This window comes from Xenopus laevis, chromosome 1L, assembly GCF_017654675.1.
Source record: "Xenopus laevis strain J_2021 chromosome 1L, Xenopus_laevis_v10.1, whole genome shotgun sequence".
NCBI lineage: Eukaryota > Metazoa > Chordata > Amphibia > Anura > Pipidae > Xenopus > Xenopus laevis.
In genome coordinates, this window is record NC_054371.1 from 54,898,557 (window position 1) to 54,923,014 (window position 24,458).

Here is a 24,458-nt window from a genome sequence, read left to right on the forward strand (position 1 = left end):
CTCTATTCACATCCAGAATTTTTCTTGGATCAAGCATTCAATGGTTTTACAGAGCAAGGAATAATATTTCAGTAAATCCAGCAGGTCAACTCTACCTTTATGTCACAGCAAGATTAGTTGGAATTTTTTTATTAGTAATCAGTAGTGATGGGCGAATCTGAACGGTTTCGCTGTAAATTCACGAAATGGAGGAAAAATTGGCAAAAGCATTGAAGTCAATGTGCGTTTTTCATGTGACATTTTTCAAAAAGCGCAACATATTTTTTTATACTATGGATTAGAGTATATGGGCATTTTTTCACTGCAAAATATTTTGCTCATCCCTACTGATCAGCAAACACGGTGCCTGCACAGCTCCTTATAGACAGGGGGAGGGCTTTGAACTAATTTGTTGATGTCAAAGGCAAGGAGTAGGATGATGCTTACATGAGATTTTTTTTTCTGACTAAACAGACCAAAACATTCTAGTATGGATTCTGAATATATTTTGCCACAGGTAAAAACCATGAATGTAGCCTCAAAAAACTCTCCTTTAAGAAAGCTGTCTGGCACATGGACCTGTAGCACAAACCATAATAGAGGCTTTCCAATGCATATTTATGGATTCGATCTTTGTAAGTAATTATTTAAGGGCAATGGTGTATAATGACATTTCTTTTGTTTTGTCAGGGGGAATCTCTTGTCCTGTATACTGGAAGGCATGTATTGCTTGCAAATGCAGAGTCATGAGTTTTTGAAATACCTGTCACCAGGCAAGACATGAAGCATCATGGCAATTGCCAATCACACTCATTTGGGGGAAAATTTCTAGTGTTTTTTCTCCCTTCCACGAAATGACAAATCACTGGAGCGACTACATGAACATCACTTGTGTGCAATTACCCTTAGGTTGAGTTCCAGCCTGATGTAGATATGTCATACTGTGGTTTTCCCATTTGTAGTGGAAGAAGTGGTAGTTGATTCTTTGTCAATGCAGATAAAAGAGCAAGCAGAATAGTGGCAACATTTGACTAGACTTACAGAATAGATATTAATGAGACATTAAATAACCTTTAAACATAGTCTCTACCAGAGACACTAAGCTGTGGAGCTTTTTCAAGTAGCTAAAGGTCAGAGCAATCTAGAGCATATAACAAGTGGAACAAGTACATTGACATCAACATTACTTTTAGTGAGTCATTTAGACCACGCAAGCCATCATTTTATATAAGCCAACCTCATTCCCCAATAGAACAAGTTATACAGTGTATAGTCAAAGAGTGATGGCGTCGGAGTTGGAATGGAGTTTAAACAATCAAAAGAAAGGTCCTAAAGTACAGCTCTCATTGAGTCCATTAAAAAAGGTCCATTAAAAAACATAACTCTGCTGCTTGTCATCCTTTCTTTGTAAAAGGAAAGTGGTCAGTTAACCTTAATAATTTATTAATGATATTTAATTGAGCATTTCAACAGAGGTACAATGTTTATGAACACCAAATCTCTAAATAAACCGAAAAAGCAATTTATCAAACAACCTTTGAAGTTTCACTCAATGTAAGAAATTAAATTCTGACACCAATAACATTTCTACATTCTTTGCTCACATCGCCACACTTAGGCAGGCGAAAATTCGACAGGACAACGCTAATTCACTAAAATTGTTGTAAAATTGTTGGCTAATTTGCACGGGAAGTTACATTTCAATGGACATATATGTTGCAGCAAATACATTACACTACACAAGCCCAGGGAACCTTAATAAAAGAAAATAGAGTAGTTATAATGCCCTACACATGTGCCCAGTGTATAGTTTATGTGCCATATGTAAGGAAATGTAGGGGGGGAAGCCGGGTAGCCTAAAAATAATTTACGATCTTTTGCAGCCTATCACCCTGAAAACTGAAAAGTTTTTGGGACGTCTCAATTTTTTTTGAGGAACTCCTATCTACTCTATTGCACTTGCGCCTGGTCTCAGGTGGCGAAGGCAAGTCTGGCGCAAGGTAACATTCATTAAAATCCGTATTTTAGTGAATTTGCGCAGTAATGTCCATTCACCAGAGCGAAGATTTGCCTGGCGTTAGAGTGCGAAGTAGCGCTAGAGTCTATCTCCTTTCCTAGCAAATTTACGCCAGCGCCCGTTAGTAAATTCGCAAAGTCCCGAAATTACATCACACTGGCGAATTTTCACCAGCGTTAGTACCCTTCGCCCTTTGGTAAATTTGCCCCATAGACTATGGTAAATATGTTTCCCCCATTTTAGTAGCAATATGCAGGATTAATGAATACAACCCCGGCCCTTATATCTCCTGAAAGTAGGTCAGTTGCAACAAAAAAACTAGTATATAGTGCACATTGGTAACCAACATGTGTGTCTCTAATGCAACAGTTAGGGGTCATTTACTTACTGCAAGTGCAAATTTGGACATGATAGCCATGTTTTTATACACACAATGCAGTGTTTTACAATTGATGCACTTTAATGCAAATCAGACACAATTACAGACCACTGTAAGAACCCTAAAGTCACCACCTAGTTCGGAGGTGGTGGTACCTGCAGGGTTCCCACAGGGCCTGCATTACTAGGCACAACTGCGCTCCATTTGGAACAGAAGGCAGGAGAAGTGCAATGGTTCTGGGCACAAGGAAAGCATCTTGATGTAAAGTAACTTTAATGAATAGATTTCTCTTACGCAACTGACTGTGGCCAAGCACAACTGTAATGAGCTAAGTAAATGCCACCTCTGTTTTTTTTAATTCACAAAGTCAGTCCCAAACTATGGAGTACTAGAAATATGGTACCAGGATGAGTCAATTTATATCAATGGGGCAGGTGCATCTTTTTAAATAAATCTGTTTTGCCGCCAATGAGGCCAAATCTGTGACATGGGTCATGGGGAACCTCACATGGTGTGATATGAACTAGAGCAAGTTAAGTTCAAGGAGAGGCAATAAAGCTTAAAAAATATTCAGATGAATGTCTAGGTCAATGTTCCCTTTTAGGAATACGCTTGTGCAGCCTATACTGTTTGGAAACGACTGATTATCTTTTAAGAACTTAAGGGGCCTCAGGCTGTTCCTTTCAAAGGGATCTTATGTCACATGTTTGATTGCTTTTATCTGGGTACCTGAAATAATACTGAATTGGCTTTAGGCAAAGGGTATTATAAAGTTTTGTATATAGGAACCTCATGAACAATAAATGAGTAGAGTTCATTATACTGGGAAATTTTTTCCTTTTTTTTTCCAGTGCTAAAATTGGAGTCCAAAGCGGTGAAGACATTTTGAAATGAGGCCAATAGTTTAAAGGTGCTGAGATATTACCAATATGGATCAGCTATCAATTAATTCATATCATTAAGATTTACTACTGCAGGTGCACTGCCATCATCCAGCCTTGGCAAAAGCATTCATTGATAAATATTACTCCATTTAAAGACTTTAAAATGTTACATTTCAGTGTTTGGGGGGGGGAGGATGCCATTTTTGTAAAAGAAAATAGAAATAAATAGGTTTCATAAGAGTCTCAAGAACAACTGCAGGCTGGAGAAGTAATACGTACTGTAGCTGTTATGGTATTTTTAAGTAACTGCCACTTCAGTCAAAGAATCAACAGCTGAAGTGTATTGGATTCACCGCAGATGGAAAAAGATATTTTCTTTCCAATATTTCAGAAACTGCTTGATATACCCAAACATATAATCGCACACTTCTATTATCATAGGCTATCTGCCATCATCTGTAGCAAAAAAAGCTTTTAAAAGAATTAATTTTGATACTGTTGATGCAGTATACAATTGAAAGTGTCATTTTTGTACAAAGTTCAGCAAAATTATATATATATATATATATATATATATATATATATATATATATATTTAAACACAGTTTAATGCATTATTTTTAAAGTATAAACATGAATTAGGATATAGTTACATAGTTACATAGTTAAATTGGGTTGAAAAAAGACAAAGTCCATCAAGTTCAACTCCTCCAATTGAAAACCCAGCATCCATACATACACCCACACCTACTTTTAATTAAATTCTATATACCCATACCTATACTAACTATAGAGCTTAGGATATGAAGTTAAAACCATCATGACTTATGTCATTGCCACTATTTTAAGCTGGAATTGAATGTACAGACTAATTTTCCATGTAAAAGACTCATGTTTCATAATCAGGTCCCAGTCAGCTTTAAGAAAATGCCTCTGAAGATTTCCCCATATAGAATACATTTGCCTCTTCTCATGTCATCTTTCTACATCAACCACAGCTGTGAACACTGGCATGCCTGGGATTTGCACTACATAAAAATGTAACCTGAGAAATGTCTTTTTTTCCATATGTGATGATTTTCTCTGTTGAAATGAAGCAGTGTGTTCTAATATATGCATTGTTGTTTTTCACAAACACTCTGGAAGGCTTAACATGACTCAAAAGTCCTTCTGGAACTGACTAAGATGAAGCTAATTTGGGCTTTACCTCGTGGATTCCTTTTATTTATTCAAGCTAAGAATTGTAATTAAATGAATAATGTCCCATAAGGTTGAAGGACGTAATTCTTTTGAATTTGTCAGTGAAAATAGCTCTTAATCTGCTTAAACCCTTTTTTGGGGGAAAAAAAAGATGTCTGGTGATACGTCAACATTGAATGATCATAGTAATTTAAGGCCTTCGTTAAAAACAACACAATTAATCAAGGAAATAACTCTACAGTGGCCAAATGAAGCTACATTTTTGAAAGTAGTTCAGTCCCGCATGTCACACTGCTAAACCTATAATCTGACAGTAAATTTTACCTATATGCTGCAATGAACCATCATAGGCTGAACTGTATATTTCTTGAATGCAATAAAGCACTTATCAGCATAAGTAAATTCCCCACGCTTTATTATATGAAGCTCTCTATGTGTCACTCCAACTGCCATCTAGAAAGCAAGTGCTTCAGGTGCTTATTACTAAAACAGATTGCGTTGCTTGAACAATGTGAGTATAATTATCTGTTTTCTGATTTCAATAAGCGTGACCTATGCAGTCGCTATCTTTCCAATTAATTACTGTCCCAACTAATAAAACCCTGCCAGTAATCACAAAAAGGTAATATACTGTAGCCTAGCCACCCCAATTCAATGGCCAATACAACTCTGTTAAATAAACACATACGTGGCAGAAGATAATGTTTATATAGAATATATACATATAAAGCATTGTTCTCCTTTCACTCACACAAAGCTACACTGTCAGCTGTAAATGGCAAGAAATCTCCTGCTGTGTCCTCATTAGATATTGCAGATTTGGAACGAAAATCAAAATTTAAGGTATAGTAAAATGAAAGTATATTTGCATTGTTTACATATCACATTTATTACACCTGTTCATTTATTGATTGTATGCTAAAAGTACAGTGCCATTTTACTGAGTTTGTTTAATATTTGCCCCAGTGTTTTGATTTGATGCTTAAAGTGGCATTAGATCCAGACACTTTATTTTCTGGGAACAAGTATCCTGGAATAAATCTGTCTGTTGTGGTAATGGGTTCACACTATTGTGAAATGAAAGGCATGTAAAGCTTGCACACAAGGAAGAGCATACAGTTAATGCTGCACAGAAGCAATTGGTGTTTGAGATCTTCCTTTGGTATTCCGCTCAGTATCTAAACTGTTCTTGAAATTAGATTTATTAGGAGCTTATTTTTTCCTTAGGGCTACTATGAGTATTATAATTGCAGATGAAGGCACAGGCTGTGCAGGAAAATGTACAGTGATAGCTTTCATTGGCTAACAAAATGACAGCTTTCAGATAAGCGAGCCAGGAAAAGTTATCACTTTACTCTACATTTGCCTGCTTTTATCCAAAGCTGAATACTAGAGTGTGGGAAGCCTTGGGAAGAAAACACAGAACTTTCTAAAAATCAGCAGTTTAGGAACCCTAGTCGCTAGGTTGCAAATATAGATACTCTTGACTGAATACCTGCAGGAATATATAGCATATACAGCACCTGTCATTGCAGCCTTCCGGAGGATTAACAATCCTTAGAACAGGCAACGCTATTATGCTAAAGTCTCCCTCTCCAGGACCATGGACAGAGACAGAGGGAAAGTGCATGGAGCCTATACAGTTGGCACATTTTAACGGGTGCCTATACTAATAGTACTGAGTAGTGGGTGCAACTACAAATAATACATAGTAGTAATGAGTGTCTATACTAATAGTACTGAGTAATGGGTGCAAATACAAATAAGACATAGTAGTGAGTGCCTATACTAATAGTACTGAGTAATGTGTGCAAATACAAATAAGACATAATAGTACTGAGCGCCTATACTAATAGTACTGATTAGTGGGTGCAAATACAAATAAGACATAGTAGTAATGAGTGCCTATACTAATAATAGTACTGAGTAGTTGGTGTAAATACAAATAAGACATAGTAGTAATGAGTGCCTATACTAATAATAGTACTGAGTAGTGGGTGTAAATACAAATAAGACATAGTAGTAATGAGTGCTTATACTAATAATAGTTCTGATTAGTGGGTGCAAATACAAATAAGACATAGTAGTAGTGAGTGCCTATACTAATAATAATACTGAGTAGTGGGTGCAAATACAAATAAGACATAGTAATGAGTGCCTATACTAATAGTACATATTAAAGAGTGCGTGTATAAACAGTGCTTTCTGGAATTGCGCGCTTGTGGTGCAATTTAGCGCTCAAGAACGGAGCACAAGGCATAGTATTCTATACAAGACCTGATGAATTCGCCGCTGTGCTGTGACTCCCTTTCCAATCACTCCCAATCAACTCACTCCAGTTTAAGCAGCGATTGTACAACACTTCAGCCTGTAGCAGCATCGTGAAAACAGAAAGAAAATGCTCCACGTACCTTTAGCGCATTTAACCCACGAGACTCTCGAATGTGTCTGTTGAAATCCTGGCAGTGTCCATGAGTTTTCTATAGCTGTATTTATATTTGTATTACTATGGATAGAAGGAACAAAAGAATCGCACGAAAAGGAAAGATATTGTGTAGATTCTCCCGCCGATATCGTGAAGATTGTAGGACTGAGCGAGCAACGCCCCCTTAAAAAGCAACTCCACCTTAAGACGAGCGCACATGGCTCGTGGGGAAACAAGTGAGAGCTCAGTATAAAGATCCGTCAGAGCGAGCGCCGGGCAAGGGAATGTGCAGTCACTCAGGGCTTCTATGAGACGGGCGTTTGGCTTGGGCACTACATGATATAGCAGCAGCTTGTGTAAAGGTCAGTGCCATCTTGCGGCCAATCATTGCTCCTCAGAGACTGGCGACTGACTAACACAACATAGGGCACAGTGTGGATTCCTTCTATAAAGCAAACACACAATATAGGGTTATTGTCAGTCCTTACACTGTGGCAGGAGAGCTGCTCAGACCATGGACTTGTTCAGAAGCAACTCTGCTGACTTAGCTTTAAAGGAACGTATAGTCGCTGGCAAAGAATATTTGTCGCAGTCTTATTGTGTCGCTCATGTGTTTATGGGAGGTGAATATGGAGGAAACAATATGTGCTTTAATTTAGATTCGTATTAGGGGGAGAGTGAAGATGACAGTTTGTGATTAGGGTGATACTGATCCATTTATGAGAGCATTTAAAGGGAAGTGATTGGGATTGAACACAAATCCAGGACTAGATTAATACCCAATGACACTGGGTTACATTCACTCATTGGTGAAAAGGACAGGTCTAATGGAGACACATAATGTGGGGTAGGCTGAAGGAATGAGCTGGCTCTTGTCTGAGCAACAAACATCAATTGACACTGAAGGCAGCAGCAAATCAAGCAGTTACAAGAAGGACCTGACAGCAATTGGTAGAGGTGTCCTGGCACTGTTACATTGTATTACTCTGTTCTCTTCGCACAACTCTATGCCCTGCATGGCAATACTTGGATTTATCCAATCCATAGTTGCAGATGTTAGTAACATATTTACCCAATAATATCAAATAGTCCCTAGAGCAGGGAACTTACTGTACCTGGATATCTGTGAAATCAGGAGACATGGATGGCCAAGCCATGCTAGTGCAGTTCATTTACAACACTGCTATTCCCTATAGTAAACATGCTAGTGCAGTTCATTTACAACACTGCTACTCCCTATAGTAAACATGCTAGTGCAGTTAATTTACACCACTGTAACTCCCAATAGTAAACATGCTATTGCAGTTCATTTACAACACTGCAACTACCTTTGTTAACCATGCTACTTCAGAGCAGTTAATTTACAACACTGCAACTCCCTATAGTAAACATGCTAGTGCAGTTAATTTACAACACTGCTACTCCCTATAGTAAACATGCTAGTGCAGTTCATTTACAACACTGCAACTCCCTATAGTAAACATGCTAGTGCAGTTCATTTACAACACTGCAACTCCCTATAGTAAACATGCTAGTGCAGTTAATTTACAAAACTGCTAATCCCTATAGTAAACATGCTAGTGCAGTTCATTTACAACACTGCAACTCCCTATAGTAAACATGCTAGTGCAGTTCATTTACAACACTGCAACTCCCTATAGTAAACATGCTAGTGCAGTTCATTTACAACACTGCAACTCCCTATAGTAAACATGCTACTGCAGTTATTTACAAAACTGCAACTCCCTATAGTAAATATGCTAGTGCAGTTCATTTACAACACTGCAACTCCCTATAGTAAACATGCTAGTACAGTTCATTTACAACACTGCACCTCCCTATAGTAAACATGCTAGTGCAGTTCACTTACAACTTTAAGATCAAACTGTTGGTCTCCTTTGGATTAGCTAAACCTGAACCCCCTAATTGTTTTCCACCTCTGGATGACTTGTTTGGAGAAGGTTCATATAAAAGGTGAATTTGCCACGTTCATTGAGCGACAGCTTGGCATCGCATTTTCTTCCTTGGCAGAATCGCAGACGCACTTTGTGTTGGAGGCAATGGTTGTACAGTAAGTAGCCAGCAGATGGCGCTGATCTGCAGACAAAATGTTACAGTACGGGGGATCTGAGAACTGCAGGGCGATTTAAACTTCCCCACGCTCCAAGATGCTGTCAGCTCCGGCAGGTTTTATCTCTCTCTCCCCTGTGCTTCTATATTTAATTGCATTTCTCTCGGGATTACTAGGCAACACTCCCCCACATGGCTAACAAGAAGGTGATGTTTGTGTGTAGACAGTGCGATGTGCAGCTCAGTTTAGGCTTCTGTTAAGGTGGAGCTGAGCTTTAGGGGGCGTCGCTTGATCCTCAGCAATCTTTACAATCTCAGGCTGAGGAATGACTGGAGAAATGCCCCATTCCCTCTCCTGCTTCTTTCATTCGTCGTCAGCTCATCCTAGCCATCTGTTATTTGCAAAGGGAAGCAGAGCCTGAAGTCCAGACCAGGTACATTGCATTTGCCTCTGTGTGTCCTCAGTGTGTGCCCAGTATATACACTAGTGTGCCTGCTGCTACCCTGTCAGTAAGAGTGGTTGGGGTGGTGATAAGAGAGGGAGGGGGTGCTTCAGTTGGGGGAGAGTTTGCCAGATTGGCACCTGAGTAACACCCATGCTCTTTATACCATGCATGCTTAAGAGCAAATGCAGTTGGCAGCTGTGCAGCAGATGGATTTTATAGGTGTAGAGTTTGTTGGACTTAATTAATGCTATGAAGGGTTGTGTTTTATCTCTTTAAAGTACAAAATTTCAAGTGCAGTTTTACTGTAAACATTACTTTGGACGTCACAGCCTGGGGGGCTGCATTTTAACTTTATGTGTCTGTGGAACAATTTTTATTGGCATTTTCCTTCATTAAGCTGAATTTGGCACCATAGGTCCTAAGAGCAGACCCTGCTGTCTCCCTTTCCCAGTGTTTTCTGCACAACTGACACCTTCCTGTTATGGATACAGTGTGTTCCTCGCACAAGCTGCTCTCCACATACATTATGTCATGTCCAGACCCTTTGCATTCTGAATGCTCATACACTTTTGCCTGCGTGACTTTTAGACAATCGTTTGGAAACATTTTCTACAGTATACATTTCTAAATGCCTCCTACGACAACAGACAACACCACCTTTTAGGCTTATAATGACTATATGAATGTGTACAATTCTTGGTCTTGCTCTTCACTAGCTCTTTGGTTTTTTTTTCACTTAAACTGACAGTAAGGAATGACGGTCAGTTGGGAAGCCTATTATTGACTGTAACCTACTATAATTAATCATTATAGCACCCTGTGAAATACATGAATTATAGAGGCCATTTTTTCTGGGTTTTCTTTAAAATGGCCAGTCCTGACGTGTCAGCACAATATAACAAGTTGAATTTATTGAAGAGACAGACTAAAAGCATTTTGTGAACTTCCATGTGCCTAGCATAGATTAGCTCTGCATGGCTGGCTACAGTGCTGGGAATGTGCTGGCCAATCTATTAACTGAGGCAGCTATTGCAATTAAGAGTATACTGTATTATAAGGTAATCATACTAGGGGCACTGTTGTCTTACCTGCCATCTGTACCCCAGTAAATGCCATTTCACTTTTTTCTTCATTCCTTCCTTCCCATGCAAAGTACTGACCACTGACAGAGCAAGGGTAGGAAAGTAATGGCACTTGGTTACGTACTGTATAACCTTTATTCCAATCATAGTAATCTCATTTATAAGCATTTATAAGCATGCATTCCATTTATTCAGCCTATTGAAAAAAGAAGAGAAACAAAAAGCTGAACATTTAAGAATGAGTAATTATTTGTGTAGGCAATTTTAAATACCCTGCTTTCTGCACATAATTACTTGGACATACTATGTGCTCTAACAGGATCCTCAATGTGCCTTTATGAAATCATTACTGGGCACATCCTTCATCAGCCACAAATCTGCAGTCAGACCAGCTGTGATTGGCTCACCTGTCAACAAGGATCCTATCTACTGTATCATCTATCTATCTATCTATCTATCTATCTGTCTATCATCTATCTATCTATATATCTATCTATCTATCTTATCTATTTATCGTCTGTCTTCTTTCTCACCCTCTACAAATATATCAGACAAATATATCAAATATAACAGACCAGCTGTGATTGGCTCACCTGTCAACAAGGATCCTATCTACTGTATCATCTATCTATCTATCTATCTATCTATCTATCTATCTATCTATCTTATCTATTTATCGTCTGTCTTCTTTCTCACCCTCTATAAATATATCCTCTAAAATTAACCCAAATGTTTTTTCTCCATACCATAGAAGTAAAATTAATAAAAGTTCAGACAGACCTTTGCACTCTTGAAGATGCAGCATTAGGACCACAAACACCATTATATACCAGCTACGCCTTTGAAGGATATAGTGGATTTGGTATTTCTGCAATATCTTGAGAATCAAAGGATTACCCATACACCACAATAACCGACACAAAAAGCAAATTGAGCCTGTTTTTATTGCAAGAATTCTTAAAGGGATCTTGAGATGTGACATCTGTCCAGTCAGAGGTGATGACCACCGCATTTGCATTAGCATTTTAACATATTATTCACACTGAATCCAAGGCCAGTTATACAGGTGGTTTTAAAGTAATTGAATCTATCACACACACATATAATTTATTTTCCTTTCTTTCATCTTCCTTCTGCTTGTTCATAGGTGTGTTTCAAGTTACCTCTCTGTCACTTTGCAATTGGTCACACAAATATTGATGTGCTGATTATCTGCACCAGTCATGTGTAACATATTCAGAGAGACCCTGCATTTTTTCATGCATAGGATAGTAGTAAAACACAATGCAACATACGTAAGAATTGTAGAAGAAAATATGGGAGAAGAAAACTTGGTCTGTTAATGAAAACACAAGAACTAAGCCCAGAAATGCAGATGTTGACTGACTACTATTGCTTAACTTGTATGGATGCTATTCCCAATTTCTTAAACATGTTTACATTTCACTTTAAATGGTCAGTGGGGTATTTGGCCATATTTTAAAGGAGAACTAAAGGCTAAAAAAGAATATTGCTAGACATACTCATACTATATACTATATCTCATTTTGAACATACTCTACTAACCCATAGGTCCAGCAGTCAGTGGTACTGCACATGCTCAGTGTGTTCTGGGTTGCTGTTAAGCTAAGCTTAGGGGGCTATCAGAAATCATAAAAACATTAGCAGAAAATTAGGGTACATTTTTCATAAAAACAGTGGCTACAGAAATAATTATTAATCAAAATGTCAGTCTGGATAAATTACTAATCAGCCTTGTATGTGTATAAAAGATGATGACCAGCTATTGGTTGCATCTTCAGAGGCGCAGGCCTTCCCTGCTAAAGGACTGTGGTGGGTTTGGGCTGGTACAGAAGCCCAAAATATAGGGTCCAACTTTTCTAACTAGAGTTTTAGTTCTACTTTAATGGATGCACTGAGTTTGTCTAGCACTGCATAGCTAAAGTGATTAGTCTAGTTGCAAAAGCTATATTTGCCTCTGGTGCTCTACTTCCGACTTTTAAGCAGTCTTCAGTTCTCCATGATGCCTTCTAGTAAGGCTGGTTCCCCTTTGTTTAGGTCTGTGACTTAGGGCTGGTAGCTTTACAAGATTCACTAGGTCATTCTTGTTGATGGCATTATTCACACTCACACACAACTTAGTCAAATATTAAACCGTTTTATAATCAGATGGAGTAGAACACAGCCAATGTATTCCCAATGTCTTTGGAAGCAAACGCAAGCAAGGAATGACCCCTGACCAGCTAGCTGGCTAACCCTGTGCTTTCTATCTTTGCAGTTACCCATAGCAACCAGCAATTATCTTTGATTTATCAACACCAATTACTATAATGAATATTAATGACTGGCTGCAAATGTGTGACTGGTTGCTATAGTTGCTGGACTTGTGCAGCTTGCACCCCTGTTAATGAATCAACTTTTTAAAGGGATGGCAGAAAAAAGTAGACATCACCCCAGTCTCTAAGCACTATGCCATTAAGGAACCTGATCCATGCAGGAGATTGGCACTGCTGGCATGAGAGGGGGGCTTTGTGCGGGGAAAGGCATGGGGCAACTGCTTGGAAAGGTAATTGATACCCTGGTTTAAGACTAATCTCACCCCATACACAAATACTTATTGATACCTTGTCTTAAGACTTTTCCCACGCCATACACAGGGGAAAAAATATTTACACCTTTTTGCACATAGTGCTAATTTGTTTACTTCCACCTGTGTCAGTTATATACAATAGATCCCAAATACCACTGGTCAGATGCTCATTTGCTATGTAATCCACAAAGAGTTTAAATGAGTTCAGGGTACAGCAACCAATGATTGCAAATATGTTTTATGTCCACAGTAGCACAACATGTTTTAGGAGCCAAGGCTCTGATTCAAGGACAATTCATTATCTGCAATGAATAGACGCACAAAGCAACAGTATCACCATTGAATCACAGCAAAGATCTGATACGTTGCTATGGGTAACCATGTTGGCATTTAACATCATCTATTTGAAAATTGAATGTTTAAGTAATCAATTAGGACCAAACTCAAGTATGTACCATTCTGCAGATCTTAGGATACAATCAATACCGATAATTGATTTTTTGGTAGCAATCTGTATAGCCCACAAGGACATTTTCAACATGATGCAGTTCTAAAGGTCTAAAGTGTCATTCATAGACAAGGCAGGGTAATATAATATAAGTGCATAGTTAACTTTTGTAACCCATTGGCCAATTCATATGCTACAAGTTACTACAAACTAACTGCCACACTCAGTAATTATGTAATTATGCAGGATAAGTTCCCAACCAATAACATTGTTACACAAATACTTTTATTGGGTTCAATATTTGGATGTTTTCTGTTGCATCCATTTCTCTTTGTGATGTAGGATATGAAAAGATAAAAATTAGTCAAGGTTGAACATTCTCCAAGTTAGATGAGCTATTTCACTACTAAGCAATGTTTTTGATTCAATTTAACTTTGTATCATTGTCATTTACACAAAGGGCTTTGTTCAGTGAAGTGCCATTCAGCAAAATCTCATAAAAGTCACAATAAACGTCATCTGACAAGGCTGTACCTGAGACAAAATTGTAAAGGCATGAGTGTTAACTGGGCTTTTTTAATTTAATTTGTAACTGAACAGATCTCTTTGTAGATCAATCAAAATCAGGATTTGGAATCATGGGTATTCCTTCCACGTCCATCACACCACCATGCTCAACTGCAGTCATCACATACACAACACAAATAGGGATGGAATTAATGTAGGACAGAACAGGCATTAGAAATGAAACCAAAGAGTCACAGGTGTCCTTTAGAAATAGGAAAAGTGCCTAACACCACAAATGATGTTTTGCCTTACAGATAGTTTTAGTATTTACTGTATTTTAGGGAAGTCCAATTTGTGCTCCTCCAGCTAAAACTAAACTAAAACCCAGGTTAACATGGCAATTTGTATTACATATGTGCACTGGAGTATCTTAGACTTGGCATCAGCAGAGGGAGGTGAATTTTTTTTAGGGAGGCTACCAATGAAATGCTTTCCAATGAAGAACTCAGAATTAGATATTAATGTTTAGTGGTTGTTCTCTTTTTGCGGAGGCTAAGAATCGCTAAATCTCCATTATTTTGTGCCCATGCTCGACATCCCTGAATGACATACATATTTTCTCTTATGGCGATGACAGATGGGATGCTTTATCACCTATGGGAAATCTCTTCCTTCATGAGCAACTTATCCTTCCAGCTCCATTGGAATCACTGTAAAATGAAAAAAAACATGTAAAATGTTTTGTATAGATTTTGGTGTGATTGCTAAGGATCACTGCATGTAAAGGGTTTTACATTGAGAGATTTGGAAGTACGGGGATTTTTGGGCAATGTGATGCCCTTAGATTGAGTCTGAAGCCTTCCTACAATTCTGGGGCCCTACTGTCTCTAAATTCACCCTTGAACACAAACCATAGAAGAAGCTCACTGACCTAATGTTTTACTACTTTTATTCAATTACAGCAGCTGACTGACACAAGTTGAGGATGTCTAGTATGCTCTCTACTATTACAGATTAAGCCAATTTTTGCTAATTTGTTTAAGATTTAGCACTGAATTCAAAACTTCAATATAATTGTCACTAAGACAAATCTTCTGTATCCTAGTAAATTGTGCCACAGTATCCTGATCTATGTGGAAAGGGCAAATGCCTGGTTCTAACTTTGCAGCTTTGTACTGAAATGATGGGGTCCAATCCAGATTGCTATGGAACTCAATAACCAAGGTGCAGCTACAAAATATCATAACATACAGTCTGCCATTTTATCCCCTTTGCCCACTTTGTTGCGCATTGTGTGAACAGACTCACACCTCTGTGATAGCTCTATGGTGTTAATTGTTGCTAGTCTCATAATGTCCAAGCTACTGCTTAAATCAGAATATATTTTTTCTGTAAAATCGAGATTTAGCTAACTTAATGTTTTCACCTGATACTGATACAGTGCTTTTGTGAGTGGCGATAATGTTCTTTTTTTCCGCTTTGGGAAATTGCTTTATTTGGTGCTGCAAGAAAAAAACTCTACAAAAATACCCAATCACTTCAATGCATGAGACAAAAAGCAAAATGTTGCCATTGAGCAAATTTTTCCTCGTTGTCCCCAATATAGTGGCAAAATAAAATAACAAGTTTTAACTAATCACTAATGATCTGCTCATAGAAGCAATTTTGCTTGGCATGAACTATCATTCTTATAAACCATAGTGTATGTTTGTAATCAATGCATTGCATATTTAGAATATATCTTAATATACAAAAGTTGATTCCAGCACTAGATGCATATCAAGTGCACTGATGCATAAAATAAGGGGGTTCATACATATAATAGTCATCATGAAGGGGTAGTATACACTCTTGTCAACATGCGTGCAATGAACAGGGCTTGTGCGGAATATAATGTTTTACCTTTTGTTTAATCACAAAGAAACAGGAGGCTAAACAGGGGAAACATGCTCCATGTTTGGTCCTTGTGAGGTAGATACATTCATTATTGGTATACCACCCCCCTTAATTTCTACCCTTGGTATGACTGTTTTGTAAGCAATATAAGTTTGACCTAGGAAAAAAACAAATACATACACTTTTGGTGATTAAAACATTAGGAAAAACAAATGTTTAGCACAAGCTCTATTTACTCATGTTGAGGAAGAGGACATATTTTCCCTTTTATATTTCTTTGCTTTATTTCTTACTTTTCCAGGTGGATTCAATCAGGGCCAAGTGTTTTCAAGCATTATCCATTGTACTTCTTTCTGTTGCTCTGTTTTTGTTCTACTGGTTACAATTAGGGTAGCGTCCATGCATTATAACAGTTGCTTCCATGTCAGTTCTGAAGAATTTACTTTAGTGAGAAATGTTAGTTTCCTTTTCCCATGTCTCAGTCTGCCTAAAGGATTTTTTCTTGGCTCTGTTTGCTTTTTTGCTATTTATGTGCCTTTAGGATTCGCTTATTGCATTGGCTGTGCAGTTATTACCATTGCTCATTAAAATGTTTTTTTTTCTGTTTGAAGCAACAATGTCTCTCTTTTGGGCATTTTCTGTGTTTCAGAGCATTTCTTCTGATAGACTGTTATTCAGCCACATTTTCATTACTTAGTGTTGTAGACGCCTACATGCATTTAATACAGCCTTTTAAAATGTCCTACTTTGCTTCCGTGCTTTTGTTACAGAAGATCATATCTTCTTTTATCATCGTTAAAGCTTCCCCAGGGTGATTAAGCTGGTGATTTTAATGCTGGACACACAAGAACCAATTTTTCAAACAGTTCAGTCAATATCTGCACAGCACTAAATTACCCTTGGCGTTTGTGTGTATAGTTGTGTCTGCTGAGCAGTATAACCAGTGCACCCCTGGTGCAATAACACCAACTATGATCCTTCAAAGTGGAAAATCAGGGAGACGTTCAAATGGCAATGTATAGGGTCATGAGGTTACCCCAGAAATGTACAGGTCATACGTCCCTTCTGCTGAGTTTACTGCAAATTATCATGTAAGTATGACCCACTTGCACTACTATCCACATAAACCATTATTAGGCACATGTGTGAACCACTTATATTGTTTTTTTGTTTTACTTTCTGAGCATATCAAATAACATTGGTTGTAATTACTGCTGCCTGAACCCCTTTCTACTCTCTATACATATAGTTAGTTATCAACTGATTTGAATTCATTAACTTATCATGTGAAGTTACACTTATTTTAATTGGTCTTTCCATCTATAGTCTCTAGATCAGGGTTCCCCAATTTTTTTCAACCCTTGAGAAACTTTCAAATGTGAAACAACACAAGCATGAAAAATGCTCCTTGTTGATGCCAAATAAGGGCTGAGATTGGCTATTTGGTAGCCCCTATGTGGACTGGCAGTCTATAGGAGAGTGTTTGGCAGTGCACCTGGCTTTTATGCAATCGAAAAACTTGCCTCCAAGTCAGGAGTTCAAGAATCAGCACCTTCTTTAGTAGGTGGGAGTAACATCCATGGGGTTGGTGAGCAACATGCTGCTCATAAGCCACTGGATGGGATCACTGCTCTAGACCATTACAAATGAAGTTGCCAAGTACATAGCACCCTAACGACTTATCCTCTTCTAACCGAGTCTGCATATAACTACATACCATCCAGCACAAATGTAAATTATTGTCATTAAATTTAACAATTTATTTAAAAAAAGATGTTCTGCATTTTCAAACTCTTCCCATAGCAGCCATATATACTACTGCTATATAATATTCTCATTTTGTCCTGCACCAGAGAAGTTGTTACTCCGGTAGCAATAGAAATGTAAGGTGTGCACTAAAATGGTAACTTTTGACCTGCCGCATGATGCAATAGTGTGCAGCGTAGTTCATATTTACCAATTTTCATTTATATCATAAATTAGGTAGTAAAGCCCTATACAATAAGTTTGCGTAATGAAACAATAATAATTGTAAACAACTTTGTGTTATACATTAGGTAAAGATATTCACTCGTTATAATTTTATATTTAAATGTATTTGCTATTCATAGTATGTGTCGGTATTGTCTGCAATGCTTGTCCCGACTATGGGGCAAATTTACTTACCTCCGAAATTGCGCCAGCGACGGCTTCGCTGACATCGCAACACTTTGCCAGGTGTAGATTCACCAGGACAACGCTAATTCACGAATTTCGAAGTTGCGTCCAGGGTGCCGAACGCTTGCGAAGTTGCGCTAGCATTACTGCGGCAAGCAAAGAGAAGTTACGCTATCGTTTTCATACAGCGGGAAGTTAAAGTTAAATGAACGTATATGTTGCAGCCAATACATTACCGTACACAAGCCCAGGGAACCTTAATAAAATATTAAGTTGTTATATTGCCCTACACATGTACACTGTATAGTTTATGTGCCATATGTTAGGAAATGTAGGGGGGAAGCCAGGGGGGGAAGCCAGGTACCCAAAGAAAAACCTATTTTTTGACCATGCCCTATCTACTCTATTGCACTTCGTCTGAGCTGGCGAAGGCAAGTCTGGCACAAGAGGTAACGTTCAGTCAAATCTCAATCTTAGTAAATTAGCGTAGTTACGTTTGTTCGCCACAGTGCAACCTCGCCTGGCGTCAGGGAGCGAAGTACCGCTAGAGTCTATCTCCTTCGCTAGCGAAGTGACAAATAGCGAATTTTCACCAGCTTTAGTCACTTCGCCCTTTAGTAAATTTCCCCCTATATGTACCTTTATAACAATGATGTTGTACCCAGCCTCCACCCAGCTAAGACTACAATACTCACAATGTCTTGCACAGTCTGTAATTAACAGATCTGTAAGGCTGATAGCAGACAAGGCATTTTCTCATCAGTGTTCATAAGCCAATGGTAAAGTGCCCCAATCCACCACTGCTGCTTCCCATTGATTGAATGTGTCAGCACTGGAACTGGCACTCTTCAACATTCAAATATGTCCTTTGTGCTATAGCTCCAAGGAAGAAAAATCAGAAAACCATTCAAGACATTATGGGAAATTGAGTCTTGTCTGGGAAAAGTTGGCAAAGTTGTTTTTAATGGTTCATGTAGTATGGGGCAGGACTGCAGGTAAGAGATCAACAGGCAGATCTTGCTTTCCATGGCAATTCCATTTACACAGATTTTTATAGTTGAAAAATCTGCAATTAAAGTTTATTTCTTAATGCTAGATTTTATAGGTGGGCTTATACCAGCTTTAAATTCAAACAAATGAAAGAAATGAAAAGAAATAACTGGTGCAGAAGTAAGGCTTTTGCTAAACAAGTCCTTATTGATCGTTCATCTACAAACAGTGGAAGCATCAATTCTTATCTAGAGAAAATCTATTAAACATTTTGACATTTCAGTAATGGAATTTTCACTATATGTTATATAATGGCTTTGATTCTTCTATGCCTGCTATTAAAATCCTAACTTATTAAGCAGGTTTGGCTGCCGAGTAATGGATGTGCTATGCTGAAACAAAGATTAAAGGGATACTGTCATGGGAAAAAAAATCTTTTTCAAAATGAATCAGTTAATAGTGCTGCACCAGCAGAATTCTGCACTGAAATCCAATTCTCAACAGAGCAAACAGATTTTTTTATATTCAATTTTGAAATCTGACATGGGGCTAGACATATTGTCAATTTCCCAGCTGCCCCAAGTCATGTGACTTGTGCTCTGATAAACTTCAATCACTCTTTACTGCTGTACTGCAAGTTAGAGTTATATCACCCCCCTCCCTTTTCCCCCCAGCAGCCTAACAACAGAACAATGGGAAGGTAACCAGATAACAGCTCCCTAACACAAGATAACAGCTGTCTGGTAGATCTAAGAACAACACTCAATAGTAAAAACCCATGTCCCACTGAGACACATTCAGTTACATTGAGAAGGAAAAACAGCAGCCTGCCAGAAAGCATTTCTCTCCGAAAGTGCAGGCACAAGTCACATGACCAGGGGCAGCTGGGAAATTGACAATATGTCTAGCCCCATGTCAGATTTCAAAATTGAATATAAAAAAATCTGTTTGCTCTTTTGAGAAATGGATTCTGCTGGAGTAGCACTATTAACTGATGAGTTTTGAAAAAAACATGTTTTCCGATGACAGGATCCCTTTAAGTATAGGGTGCCAGCTCTTTCATTGGCATAAGTGATTCCCAGTCCAGATTTTCAGCCTAATTGAAATATGCCTTCTACTCTCCTTGCTATGTTTAAAAAAGGTAATACATAATCCCCTCTGTATAATTGCTCCTATGACCAGTGTTGGACTAGGATACCAGGGGCCCACCAGAAACCTTAGGCCCACTTTCTAAATTTTCTAACTTTATTCTCCTAGTCTCTTTTCTCTACATATTTTACTCTATTCATCCATTATTAAGCCTCTTTGTTCCCATAAAGAAATAGGGAATGGCTATGAAATAGGACAAATGAATTGAATAAGTCAGTGTTCGGCCGAATTCGAATTGAAAGGAATAGCGCATTCAATTGAATTCGATTCAAAGTTTTTCCCCCAAAAAAACCCTTGATTTTCAGTCCACCGGGTTCTAGGAGGTCCCCTATAGGCTAAAACAGCAATTTGGAAGGTTTTAGATGGAAAATGGTTGAAGTAAAATTTTTAAATAGACAGTACATGATAAATTTCGATATTCAAATTTTTGCATTTTTTCAAATTTGAATCGAATTTGGACTATTCCCTAGTCGAAGTACACAAAAAATAGCTCAAAATTCTGATTTTTTTTTCATTTGAAAATTCACCTCGACCCCTTAATGTTAATGAAACTATTGGGGTAATAAAATAATTGAAAAATTTCCCCCAGGTCTAGCATCCTGTGCAGCCAATCAGAAGATTGCAGTTGTTTGCTTTCAGTTACTAAAAATGGCAATCCTTTAGGATAACGGGATGCATCCTTTTCTGAATAGATACTAATATTTATGCTCTTGAACCAATTTAAACGAAAAGATTTATTTTTGCTAACAAAATGTTCCCAGAACGCATTTTCAGTTATTTTTTTAGCATTAATTTTCATTATGTCAAGAAAATTTGACGATTAACAGTAATTGCAGCTGATGATTATGCTGTATTGGCCCCGGCTGATTATTTTTGTTTTATATTTGACAGAGTTTCCTGTGTACTTTGTGGAATTTGAGAGCAAAATATTTACCAATATAAATTCTCCATAAACAGGTATGTACAATAATAACCAGTACCTATACTGCACGTGAACATGGGGGCTTGTATAAAAACTAATGAAAATTCTGAATTACATTATGCATGATAAATATATAAAGCACATTCAGATCCAAATTACAGAAAGATCTGTTATTCGGAAAACCAAATAATATAATATAAAGCTAAACAATTAGAATTTTTTGAATTCGAAAATTCACCGCGACCTTTGATAAATCTGCCCCTAAGTCTACAGGAAAAGCCAGTAAACATTAAGGGGCATATTTATCAAAGGTCGAAGTTAAAAAAAGTCGAACTTCGAATTCAAAAAGACCATCCGAATGGAGGTCGAAGTTTTTTGGGGTCGAAGTGGGCCGAATTCAGCCTACTTCGAATCGTATGATCGTACTTCGATTTGAATTTTTTTTAACTTCGAACTTGGATCTCCCATACTCCCCCGATTGCCTCCATACAGGTTGTAGGAGGTCCCCCATAGGCTATAACAGCACTTCGGCAGCTTTTAGGTGGCGAATGGTTGAAGTCGAAGTTTTAAAGAGACAGTATTTCAAAAAAATTCGACCTTTGAATTTCAAAGTTTTTTCAAATTCGAATCGAAGTTGGACTATTCCCTAGTCAAAGTACACAAAAATAGTTTGAAATTCGACGTTTTTCAATTCAAAACTTCACCTCGAACTTTGATAAATCTGTTCCTAAATAAACCCAATAGGCTGGTTTTGCTTCCAATAAGGATTAAGTATTTCTTAGTTTGATCAAGTCCAAGCTACTACTGTTTTATTATTACAGAGAAAAAGGAAATCATTTAAAAAAATTGGGATTATTCAGATAAAATGGAGTCTGTGGGAGATAGCTATTCCATGCTTTCTGGGTAAAGGGTTTCCAGATAACGGATCCCATACCTGTACTTTATTTATGAAAGGACAACATATATTCAAAGGAGGTGTTTGCTTATAGCTAAATGTTTCCATGAGTCCATAGTAATCCCCTCTAGTGATGGGCAAATTTCTCCCGGTTTTTTTTTCGCTTTGCCAAAAAATGGGCAGATTTCCTGCAAAATTCGCGAAACGGGGAAAAATTTGTGAAAAATTGTGAAAAAAACTTGAAATTCGAAAGTTTTCACAAAAAAATCGAGCAATTTGAACGTTTTCTCATGAAAATCGGAAATTGATTTTCACGGGAGATTTGCGAATTTATTCGCCGACGGCGAAACATGGAAATTCGCCGCAAATTCATGCCAGGTGAATTTATTCGCCCATCAGTAATCCCCTCTAAAATCTTTAGAGATAAAATTTGTGCTGTTAAGAACAACCACATTTTTAGCGTGAACTTAAACAGACTATTTTTAGGGTTTTCCTACTCTATAAACATCCTCAAATGTAAAGCACCATTATCCCTGTGACTCGCAGGCACCTATGAGATCACGGAAACCTTGGTTTATGAAAAATGTCATTGGAAGGAAATATACTGCAGCATCTCCTTCTATTGTTGACTTTTACTTTACATTTTTTTCAAATATTGACCTTAAACCCTTAAAAACCATTTACTAGGTGAGACTGGATATGTTTAGATTTGTTCCATTACTATGTATACATGTTCCTTGTGAAACCAGACACACCTGCAGATTGTTAGAATGGTTACTGTCTTCTGAAAAATTCAATAACTATTTTTTAGTTCTGATTAATTGCAAGGTCTGTTTAATATAATTGTATTGGATCCTTCTAATTTAACCCTTTTTGTGCCACTCCATTTGATGTTACCATACCACTAGACAAGAGACGACTCGGCAATGATCCAAGAAATACCTGGAAACATAGAATCTCTCCTGATGGTACGATGTGTGACAGTGCAGTAGATTTACATTTGCAGGGCATATGAAGGGTTACATTACTTCTGCATTATACTGCAGAAATGTATGCAACTTTATATTGAGTTTTGTAACAAAGTAGGGACATTCTAGATATACTGTACATCCAGAAATTGCTGGTGACATTCAAGAAGTTGAAGGAAAAATGTAATTGAAATGATGAATAATATATTAGGAGACATTTGTATATTGGATTGAATGAATGTTAAAAAGTCAAAAGGAGGGAGGCCCATGCCCCAAAGAGCTTACAATCAAAGTGGGTGAGTAACTTAAAGACACAAATAGGAGGATATTAAATGCTTCCACTGCACTATAAGTGGGTCAAGTTTTGTGCAAGTGTACCAACCTTTGAGGTTAGTTCTCAAGCGACTGTGGGAGGATTCTCTTGAGTATTTATCAATGGGTGAAAGTGAAAGTTCATCCTTTGATAAATACACCTTTCAAAATCCCATAGAAATGAATGGAGAGTGGCGGAATTTCGCTCTAGCTGACTGTGGTGATCTCTAACTTCACTCTTTGATAAATATAATTAATCTTTCTGGCTGTTGAGTGCAGGAGATCAGAGAAAGGGGAAGATTCACTAACGGGCGAATTTTCACCAGTGTCAGCTCCGCACAGCTTGCACCAGTTCGCCAGGTTCAAATGTGCTATGAATACGCCGCGACTTTTCGCTAGCGTCACTTTGGCAATGCGAGCGTGCCTAGTGAAAATTCACTAGTGATCTTGCGCTTAGGTCGATTTTCATAGGGCGGGTAATTTAAAGTTGTATGGAGGTCTTTATTATAAATGGTGCAAATGCTTGAAGTTACCACTTTTTATAACAAATGTCCAGGGAACCTTAATAAAGACTAGAGAGTTAAAGAAGAAGGAAAGTCCTTTAGCACTTGGGGGTGCCAAATGTTAGGCACCCTCAAGTGAATGTATATACTTACCTGAAACCCCAGGTCGGTTTTCCTATCAGCAGGAAACTGCCCTGGCCCGGGATTATTCCATCGGCCACCACCAGGGCTGGATTTACATAGCAGGAGCACCTAGGCCCACTGCCGTTCATCGCCCCGTCCCCTCCTCTACCTTTGTGTACATGCGCAAATTTTCAACATTGGGTCCAGAGTACTGGGCATTGGTGCACGGGAAATTTTAAAAACTATTGTATCTCCTGCAAATCCCCAGTGCTTCCGAACCAATGCAGGTGTGGTTGGGCGGCATGCTGCCCCCCCTAAAATTCTGCTGCCCTAGGCCCAGGCCTTGCTGGCCTTTCCACAAATCCGGGCCTGGCAACCACGGAGTGCTCCTTTTCCGGCTTCTTCTTTCTTCAAATTTCCCGGGGCAGATGCAGGAACAATAGAATGAAAAAGCTGACTTTTTAGTTAAAGTTCGTCTTTTCAAAGTAAGAAGAAGCCAGAAGAAAAGGGCTCCAT

General features: G+C 38.1%; 2 protein-coding genes across 5 annotated transcripts in view; one reads left to right on the plus strand and one right to left on the minus strand.

Moving 5' to 3' along the window:
- Positions 1-7,037, minus strand: part of npy5r.L (neuropeptide Y receptor Y5 L homeolog) — a 56,674-nt gene extending 49,637 nt beyond the window's left edge. For both annotated transcript variants that reach the window (XM_041589295.1, XM_018230974.2), the window contains exon 1: positions 6,871-7,037. The gene's annotated coding sequence lies outside the window, so the exon portion shown is untranslated. The remainder of the gene's footprint in view (positions 1-6,870) is intronic.
- Positions 7,002-24,458, plus strand: part of npy2r.L (neuropeptide Y receptor Y2 L homeolog) — a 59,753-nt gene continuing 42,296 nt past the window's right edge. The window contains exons 1-2 of one of the 3 annotated variants that reach the window (XM_041589318.1): positions 7,002-7,246; positions 21,111-21,176. The gene's annotated coding sequence lies outside the window, so the exon portion shown is untranslated. Of the gene's footprint in view, positions 7,247-9,039; positions 9,389-21,110; positions 21,177-24,458 lie in introns of those variants that run through there. The other 2 variants (XM_041589309.1, XM_018225822.2) reach the window with 2 other exon arrangements.